The sequence below is a fragment of the Theobroma cacao genome, chromosome 4 (genome assembly GCF_000208745.1).
Source record: "Theobroma cacao cultivar B97-61/B2 chromosome 4, Criollo_cocoa_genome_V2, whole genome shotgun sequence".
Taxonomy (NCBI): domain Eukaryota; kingdom Viridiplantae; phylum Streptophyta; class Magnoliopsida; order Malvales; family Malvaceae; genus Theobroma; species Theobroma cacao.
In genome coordinates, this window is record NC_030853.1 from 23239694 (window position 1) to 23249807 (window position 10114).

Genomic DNA, 10114 nt, shown 5'->3' on the forward strand with positions numbered 1-10114 from the left:
AATAAGTAATTTAAAATTGAGTATTAAATATCTAATGGTATAAACTATAGATTAATAAAATGTTATGTAAAAGAAAAATAAAATTTTGTTCACTAAAATAACATGGAATTATAAACAATTTATCTAATTATAAAAGGAAAATAAGAGAAACTTAGAATAAATAATAAAATATAGGAGAATAAAAAAATAAAAAATATGATAATATGAAATAAAATGAAAATAATAGTTAAATAATAAAAATGACAAAATAATAATAATAATAAAATAGATAATCGCATTAGCATAGCATATATATATATATATATGTCGCATCATGCATATCATACCATATAAATATTTTGTTTTCGAGTTTAAGCCCCGATGATGGGATATTCCGAGGATCTTGCGAATGTGAGTATTTCTCGAAAAGTTTCCTAGGTGAAAAGATATCCTCGAGTCCCACCAGTATTATGGGAGGGCTCGAGAAACATCTTTAATAAAAGGCTTTTGCCCGGATTAAGTTCATCATACACGAAAATATTATTTTAAAAAAAAAACGTACGATGACCCCGATGACGAGATTTATTCATCGAATTTGCGAAAGTGAATTTCTCGAATAATTCATTAGGTGAGAGAATACCCTAGATCCCACTAGTATGATGGGTGGATCCGGGAGAATATCATCGATAAAAGGTTAATCGTCCGACATATTTTTATCCCACGTCATGCATTTCATCTTGTCTCACATTTACATTTCATTTTAGGTTAAATAGGAGATAAAATAAGAGAATAATAACTAAGAAAATATAGTGAAATTAAAAATTAAAGCCTAATAGGATAATCTAAAAATGGTACCGTTCATGGAACGGGCATCTCGGGGGTGCTAATCCTTCTCCGAGCGTAACTGTACTCCCGAACTTAGATCTAGAAAAACGTAGATCAGTTTAAGGTTCTTTTCGGTGGACTTAAAATTAATTTAAAGCCCTATCGATTAGAATCGAGTCAATAAGTGGTCAATCGCACCTAGTAAAAAAGGATTTGTGGCGACTCTTAATTTTTTTAATTTTAGAGTATTTTCACATCATGTCTGACGGTCAAATTTTCAGACCCGCACGACAAAACTCAAATACAATTTTCAAGGTAACTTAAAATATACAAAAATTTTAAAAGTCAAACACTCAACCCAAACCAAAGCCTATATGTAGTGCAAAGTCAACCTTTATTAAAAATCCTTGGGCCGGTTTACCATTGCCCCATGAAGGCGTCTTCTTGTTTTGGGCGATGCCGCCCTTGAAGCCCTGAATTACAAGGGCAGTGAACCTAAAAGGCCCACATGAGGGTGAAAAGTAAATTACACTCATATTTCAATCACCCTAATTGGAGGGAGGATATATATATATATATTTACTGTTGAATCAAATAAAAAAATATTTTTTTGAAAGGTATATGCAAAAAAATATTTGGAATACATTTTTGGTGATAAAAATAAAAAGGAAAGAAGAAAAAGCAGCAGAAGGCCACAAAATCTCATAATTGCTTATATGCAGTTGAGGGGGGATACCATGGCTGGCTGTCAAAAGCTCAAAAGCTGGATGTGCCCTTCGTACAGGATCTTGAGGGTGACGACGTATTCATGGGCCCAAATAGATTGAGTTAGAAGCTTGTGATGAGCTGAAAACACCAGCCTGGCAACTCACCCACGAGTGAACATATTCGTTACTTTTTCTCATACACAATGGGCCCTGTTGATTCATTGTGCTCTCAACTGGACCAACATTCCAGCTTACCTTCAGAAATTTAATATAACCAAACACTAGGATTTGCTTCTTATTAATTCCCATGTTTCAATCTCTAATCCAATGTAGAAAACCAATTGAGTTTCAACCTAATAATTGATAATTGATGCACCCCATCTTCAAATATTTATTGTAATGAATACTATTGACATCCAACATCAGTTTGCCGTTTGTTCAAAAAAAAAATGATCAACTTGCCATTTACTATGCTCCACACATGTTCAAATATTTTTCTATAACTTTATTATACCAACGTATCGATCTCCAATATCTTTTACTTTATTTATTCCACATTAAAATTTGTATTCCTTTATTATAATTGAAATTTTTTATATATAATATAATACTCTTACGTCGCATGAATCTAAAACTAATAAATCAATTTTTTTGTTGAGTGGTAGCCCAAAATTAGGGAATGCTAAACTGAATCAATATAGTTTAATGTATTTGGCAGCAATCACGGCAGACCTTGGACTAAACTCTTACATAAGCAACGATCTATTATGGAAGAGTGAGATTGACATCATTCATGACCTATTCAATTTCATTACTATAAACATGGGGGGAAAAAATGAAGAGTCTCTTGACTTTTGGATAACAATCACAGTCATGTTTCAGCTAATTCTATTTATTTTATGATTCAAAAATATCAGATTCTTTTTTCGGGAGAGAGAGAGAGAGAGACAGTAATATAAGATATGAACGCCAGAAGGTTTGGAACGTTCAGACGACAGCTTAAAGTGAAAATTTCTTGTCAAAAAAATCAAGTGGGTCACTTTGACTCTTCTCCTCTTCCCCATGTTGCTGTTGGTCGCCACACAACCACATTGAAAATTTGAGGTGGCACACTAAATAATTGTCATCTTTAATTTTCCACATCCACAGGATTTTAAAAGTTGTAATATATTAATATACAAACAAAAAAAAAACAAAATATAGGGAGGTAATTTAATTAGTACGATTGCCCATTTCAAAATCGATAAGTTGATAGTACTGTTGGATTTGAGTATATTACTATCCTACCTCGATGCTATAATGTGTAGTGTGAGCGATAATTCCTCATATTTGCTAAGGTTGTAACAACATATAGGTTCTCTAAATCCATATATAAAAATATATAGATAAAAGAGATTGAATGACTCTAGACACATTATAAATGGTCACCTCTAAAACTTTAATGTTTCTTGTAAGTGATATTACGTCGGACGACATTATCACAGCTGTTACCAAACTGTGTAGGGACCTTGAGTTTCGTTGCATGAAGACTAGACAATTATGTACGTTGTTCCGTATACTCAAAGAATGCCTTTAATGGCCTTTGTAGGCTTGGAGCCCGGATTGTAGGGACGACTTTGCAGCCCAACGGTCGCTGATGTGCTCACCTAGTGCCTTTTCTTCTTTGTTCAATATGCACAAAAATTAAAGAAGAAACTTGGAGAAAAGAGAAAACTGATCAAATTATAAGTAGTTTCTTTATGCAGTTTAACATTTCTAGGTCAACCATTCTCCTCAAGTCCCCTTCAAATTTTTTAAGTCAAGATAGTTGCTTCTTTGTAAGAAAAATGTGAGAGATAGGGATGGTTATAAAATACATACCTTATAGTATGGTATAAGTTATTTAATTTAGCACTGCTACAGCTATTAAAGTAGAATTAAGACATTTTATAAACGGATTTGGATAATAATTTTAAGATATCTATTATTTGAATCGAATTATAGATAATAATTTTTTAATATTTATTTTAATTCTTTTATTTATAAAAATTATAGGATAAATTACCGAAAAGAAAAAAAACCCTATCTTTTGGTTCAAAAAAATTACCATCTTGGGTTTAAAAATTGACAAGCAACCATCTTGACTTTATTTTGTTAGAAATTTATTAGCACCATTAGCATTTTCTAATAAACCAGTATAGATGTTAACTTAACATGTTAATCTCAGGATAGTAAACAATAAAAAAAATAGGGTGAAGGAGCTAACGCTGTTAGATGTAAACTTAATGCATTTAACCTCGGGATAGTTAAATGTCATTTTTCAAACTTCGAGGGACAAATTATCTTGTCTTAAACCACAAGCTGCTTTTTTATAATTCACCCCAAAATTTATAAGTTGTCCAAATATAACTTTTTTATTGAACTCGTTAATTTAATTTTGTGTAATATAATAAAAAATGGGTTTAATTTTATTTTCTGTTGTTCAATACTTCAATTTAAGTCTAGTTGGGGTTTTTATAGTGGTTATTTGCGGTTAAGTGTGAATTAATAAAGAGAGGATTATTTTAGTAGAAGTACTGGCATGTGTACTATTTGGAATGTGGAGTTAGAGATACTTGTCGTGAGATTTGGAAACTATGAGGTTTATGGCTTCAACTATGGGCATCCCAATGGTCCTTTTCAGGGACGCTAGAACCTTTTTTCTTGCTTGGAAAGGAATACTGATTAAAGAGGGAGCTAGGGAATTGTGGGATACGTCTTTCATCGCTATCCTTTGGGCAGAATAATTGTTTAGGAATGAAATTGTGTTTAGAGGGACATTTTGGGTTCTAGAGCAAGTATTTGATTTAATTAAAGTTCGTGTTGCTCATTGGACGCATGCAAAGTAGCCTGGGACTGCTGCTTCTACACTCAATATTTTACTCTCTCTGAACATTGCGAAGGTTCCTAGTAAGTGCTCTAAAGTTGTTATAGTGGTAACTTTCAAAAAAAAAAAGTTGTTATAGTGGTGGATTGGGTTGCACCTCCTGATGGATGATTGAAATTTAATATCGATGGGACTGTTAGGGGAAATTTAGGGAAGGTGGGTATTGGTGGAGTTTTGAGGAACGATGTGAGTGAAATTAAGATTATATTTTCTAAGTCTAAAGGGTTGTATTATGCAAACTTTGCAGAACTTAGTGCTGTACTTGATGTCTTTAAATTGATTGTATCGTCCAAATGGCAATCTTCCCACGGAGTGTTGTGAAAATTATGAAATTATTTTCAAAGAGTTGTCAAGATCTTGCCTAATTAATAGAATAAAAAAAATCAAACACACTTACAAGAACACAAGAATTTACGTGATTCAATCTTTTGATGATCTACATCCACAGATACAACAACAAAGAAAGATTCATTAAGAGAAAAATCAAGAGATTAGAAAAACAATCTCAAACTCACAATCTTTATCTCACGTGCACATAAATCACTCTCTCTAAATCTACGTGCTAATTATTTTTTAATCCATTTAAAAACTATCTGAATAAGATATATTAGTTTAATTAAAATTAAATAATCTTAATTAAATCACAATTCAAGACTATCCTAACATAGAGTGATTCTGCTAATGTTGTCAAATGAGTTAATGAATTGTCTAGTGCACCATGGAAATGTAGAAGTTGGATACTTAGAATTGAATCTCTCAAATGGAAGACAAAAAATTGGAAGGTTACTCATACTTTGAGGAGAGCTAAGGGGGTTGCTGATTAGTTGGCGAAAGATGGAGTGTTAAAGGGAAAGTGATTATATTAATATTTCTCAATAAGACTAATGTAACTATACTTATGTTTAGTTTTGTGTTGTGGTTTGATTATGCTGTGTTATATATAATAATAAATTCAAATTTTTATATAAAAAGTGATTAAAAATAATCATATTATATCATTGATCTATATATTTTAAATTATATAAAATAAAAAAATTAAAAATTAAAAGATAACGACCATCGCCACCTTAGCTCTGCCCTTGACTACTCTTTACTAAGTGTGACATTAGCGTTCCTGTAGTACCTGGTGATGGAATGATCTTTATGGAGTGCGTGAGGTATTGTCTGGGTTCTTCTTTTTCTCTTTCTTTTGACTTAACCGAGAAGAACTGGGTGCTTAGGTGGGTGGATAATGTAGGCAGAAGAGTTATGACCCAGAATGGGGTGGCAGTAGTGGTTAAATATCTTGTTAGTTTTGTTATTGGGAGGTCGTGAATTTAGCATTAATGTCTTTGATGTCTAGCTTTACATTAGCAAATTAATCACTGGTTTCCTTTTGCAACAGGGTTATCCCTACTTGTTATGAATGATTAATTTTTTTTAAAAAAATTTATATACTTTTAACTAAATAAATGAATTTGAATTTTACATGTCCAAGAGAATTCAAAAATCTTATATCTGAATATTCTATTTACTCTTTATTTAAGAATTTAAAAATCTTACATTAAGATTTGGCATGTCAAAGAAAGTTATTGAGTTCTGGATTAGATAAGGGATTAGAAGTTTAGATTTACAGGATAAAAACTTACTCCAATCCCATTATATAATCCAAAAATCAATAACTTTCTTTACCAAAAGCGTGTAGGACACAATTTTGAGTAGGTATAAATAAAGATATTTTTCTTTTCATTAAGAATTCGAAAAGAGAAAAAGAAAAGAAAAGTACCTTGCTATAGTTCAGAAGTTGATAATTCCTTTGTACCCCAAATCAAAACAGAAATCTTTTAACTAGTAAAGTGCTTAGAACTTTTTGGATTGTCCTTCTACGTCTCTTTCGTAAATGATCCAAAAGAAGTGCGCTTAAAATAGAAAATTCCTGCCATAAGTGAAAAAATTTTAGATGAGAAAGATGAGTATTTTACCAGTGGTGTCTGACTGCATGTGAAAACTGAAAAATGCAATGGCGGCCTGCTATACCAATAGATTACTCCATTTAGGCAACAAAAGGTGAGAGATAGTAAGTAGTAACATGATTCTTCACTATGCTGCCTCTTTTTCCCCGAGAAAAAGTGCTAACTCTATGATTCTCTTGCCTCACTAGAAAAATAAAAAATAGTATCACCCTTTGGAAGACGTTTTTAAATTTTAATTGTTGAAGTATCTCATTAACGCATTAGAGATTTGTATTAATTATGACTCTCATTTTCTATTATTAATCCCTATCACCCTATATGATAGTTAAAAATAAACAAAAAATAACAACAAAAATGATAATCGTTTTCTCTCAAAATTTTAATTTTTGTTTCAAATTGAATCATTGATCCGATTAATAATTTTGTATGATTACACGTTAATTATCTCTCATATAAAAATCTTAGATCCATCACTTATTACAATCAAAACAAATTTCTCCCGTGTTTTTCTATTTAGTGAAAAGAGACCTTCTACATAACCCTAGTAATAATGCAACTTTTTTCATTTTATACATACAAATAACGGAGTTTTTGGCTTTACATAAGATTCCTTCCTAATAAGTTTGAAGTTTAACCCCATTGATCCACTGGTTCCTTATCAAAATACAACATGTAAGATTAAGTAACTGTCAATGCAGAATTTAAAATTGTCTCAATAAGCCTTACCCTGTTAATATTTTTGCCAACACACAAAAAGAAGACAATGGATGAGGCGGCGAGGAACACGTGGATGGTCTTTTATCTTAGCAAGTGATTCAATTATACTAATCCTTTAGCTTCGAAATTAATCAAGTGAGTAATCATTGAGTTCGAGCTTTGTATCTCATGCTGATTGTGATCTACTCAAGTCACGATGCATGTGTCAATATGTATGTGCTTATTAAATTTATACTAATTAATTCTTATTCAAAGCATATCTTGTTAATGTTGAAATTCTTGAATCCTAGATGATCCAGGCAGTTGTTTTTTGTTTTGGACTGTTAGAATTGCTTCATCATTGAAAATCTTATCATTACCATTTTCTTTTTCTTCTTTTCTTGACGAAGTAAACACCATACTCTGTATGATTATAATAAATACAACACTAACAAAAAAATAAAAAGGACTAGGTGCTTTTATAATTCAAATCTTTTACATGACAATTGTCGCAGTTTCAAGCTTTACAGCACCAGTCCGAGAAAGCTCTGGCTTGTTTCGCAGAGGCTTGATCTGTAGTTCTCAGATACACATAACCATTGGTTGAAGCCGCTGTTGGTTCAACCACATTCAACAGCAACTTTGTGAGCCTATCGGCAGGGATATAATCCTTAGTCTTATCAAGCAGATTTCAGCAATCATATTATCTCTCATAGACGGGTCCTCATCCTCAAGAATACAATTTTGGAAACTATCTCTGTTACTTTCTTTCCTTATTTTCTTTCAGTTTGTAGACATGTACCACATGACCAAAATTTTGCCTGATTTGGGTTCCATAAATTTCTCTTTTCAAAGAAAAAAAAATTCAAATCTTTTAAGATTGACACTTTTAAAGTGGGCTATGATCCTAGACATTTACCCACCTTTGTTAAACCGAAAAATCAAACCATACAATCGAGTTTTAGACCGATTTAAAACTATGATCATTTAAAAACTATATATAAAAACTAAATTAAATATTTTCAAATTGTAAGATTTGAATCCATTAAAAAATATCTTTTTTAAAAGTTTTGAAATGTTAAGTTAAAGAATTACTTACTTAAAACGTATATATATTCAATATAAACAATAAATGAATAAATAAATAAATAAGTTACTAATACCACTAAACAAAATGATAAGACTTTAAAAATAATAAAACTTAACAATAAATCAATAAACGAATTATAATTTTTCTTATAATATTTTACGAATTAATTTGCATTTATAATAATAAAAATATTACTGTTTTTAATTAATTTTTAAAAAATATAAACTTTAAAGTTGACCTTGAACTGCACCAAATTATAGGATTGGTCCTAGAGTTGATGCTGTGAAGGCAAAGACCAATTCGTAGTCCTAATTTTTGAGGACCAAACCCTACATGGGTAAGCTGCGATTCCAATTTCAGGACCACCCACCGAACCATGCTTACCCTAATCGTAATAAACTTTGAAAACCAATTGTAGTTAAATTTACTTAATAGCCAAAAGGGAGGAGTGATAGATTAGAATCCAATCCATGAATCTGGAGGCAACTCAAATAGCCTTTATTTATTTCCCCTTAATAGCCAAAAGGGAGGAGTGATAGATTAGAATCCAATCCATGAATCTGGAGCCAACTCAAATAGCATTTATTTATTTCTGAGTGATCAAGGCTTACCGTATCATCAAATTTAACTACACCATAAAAACAGACTAGTATCTCCACCCATCATCCTCCATCCTGCTGAAAATTAATTAATGATTATACAATTCATTAGCAAAAGTTAAAAGGGAAATAAGAAATAGTTAAATAAAGAATATAACATATGAACAAATTTTTCTCAACGAAGATGACCAAATATATTAAGAAGCTTTTAACTATTTTAAATTTTCAGCATTTTTTTATTGAAATATATTCCTATTAATGGTTTCCAAAAGTAAGTTATTAAACGCATTGAAAAAATTAAGCCATTAAAAAAATTAATTTTTAATATTTTAAAATTTTTCAATGATTTATCAAAAACATAATTCTTTTTAGAAACACCAATTGTTTCAAATTTAAATAACAATGTTTCCTTATGTTAATAATGTGTGTATATATATATATAAAAGAAAATTGCACTTGTAACATTTCACGGCTTAAAGCTAATTTGAATTAGAAATAGTTAAAACGTTTATTAATATGATCTTGATTATTATTGAAAATGACATATTTGCCATTCCAAGGGGCTTAAGTTGAATTTGACAAAAAAAAAAAAAGGAAAGTTAAATTTAAAAAATATTGAATTCAAAACTTAAGTAATTACTTGTAAATTTAAAATGCATAAGGATAAAAACTTTTATGGCATTTTTTTTAGAAAAATGAACTCCTAGGTTCCCATGCATCTATAATGCATTGTTTATCGTCATATGCACTCTTAGAATATACTTCTATATATAATTTTATTTTTGCTAACCCAACTTTTAAAATTAATTAAAAATGTTTAACCTATTTTATGTATTATAATGACTTTAAATTTTACTTGTGTGAGGGTCCTGAGGGATATAAATAGGTTATTAAATATAATGGTACATTTCTTAGAATATTAATTATATATACTAGAAGTAATTGAATGTTGTAAATGTATTTTGATTTAATTTCACTTTTTTTTTATTTAAAGAATGAGAGAATTCGAATATGCTTGTATGAGTAAAATACACACATATGTTTAGTTTGATTTAACTTTTTTTAACTTACCGATCTCTTAAAAGCATAAGTCAAGTCAAATTGGATTTTTGAGAAGTTTTTTTTAAAAAAGTAATTCTTTTTAAAGACAAAAGTTATTAAAAAAAAAGCTTAAAAAAAGCTCTAAATAAAAGCTTTCTTTTCTCTTCTTTTAAAAATATATCAATTTTTCAATAAATACCCATCTCTCTCAATCAACATCCTTTTCCTCTCTCTTTCTCTACAAATCACTTTTCTCTAACGTAAATCGCGATCTCCTTCTCTTTTATCTCTCTTTATAAAGATTATTAAAAAAAAAAAAA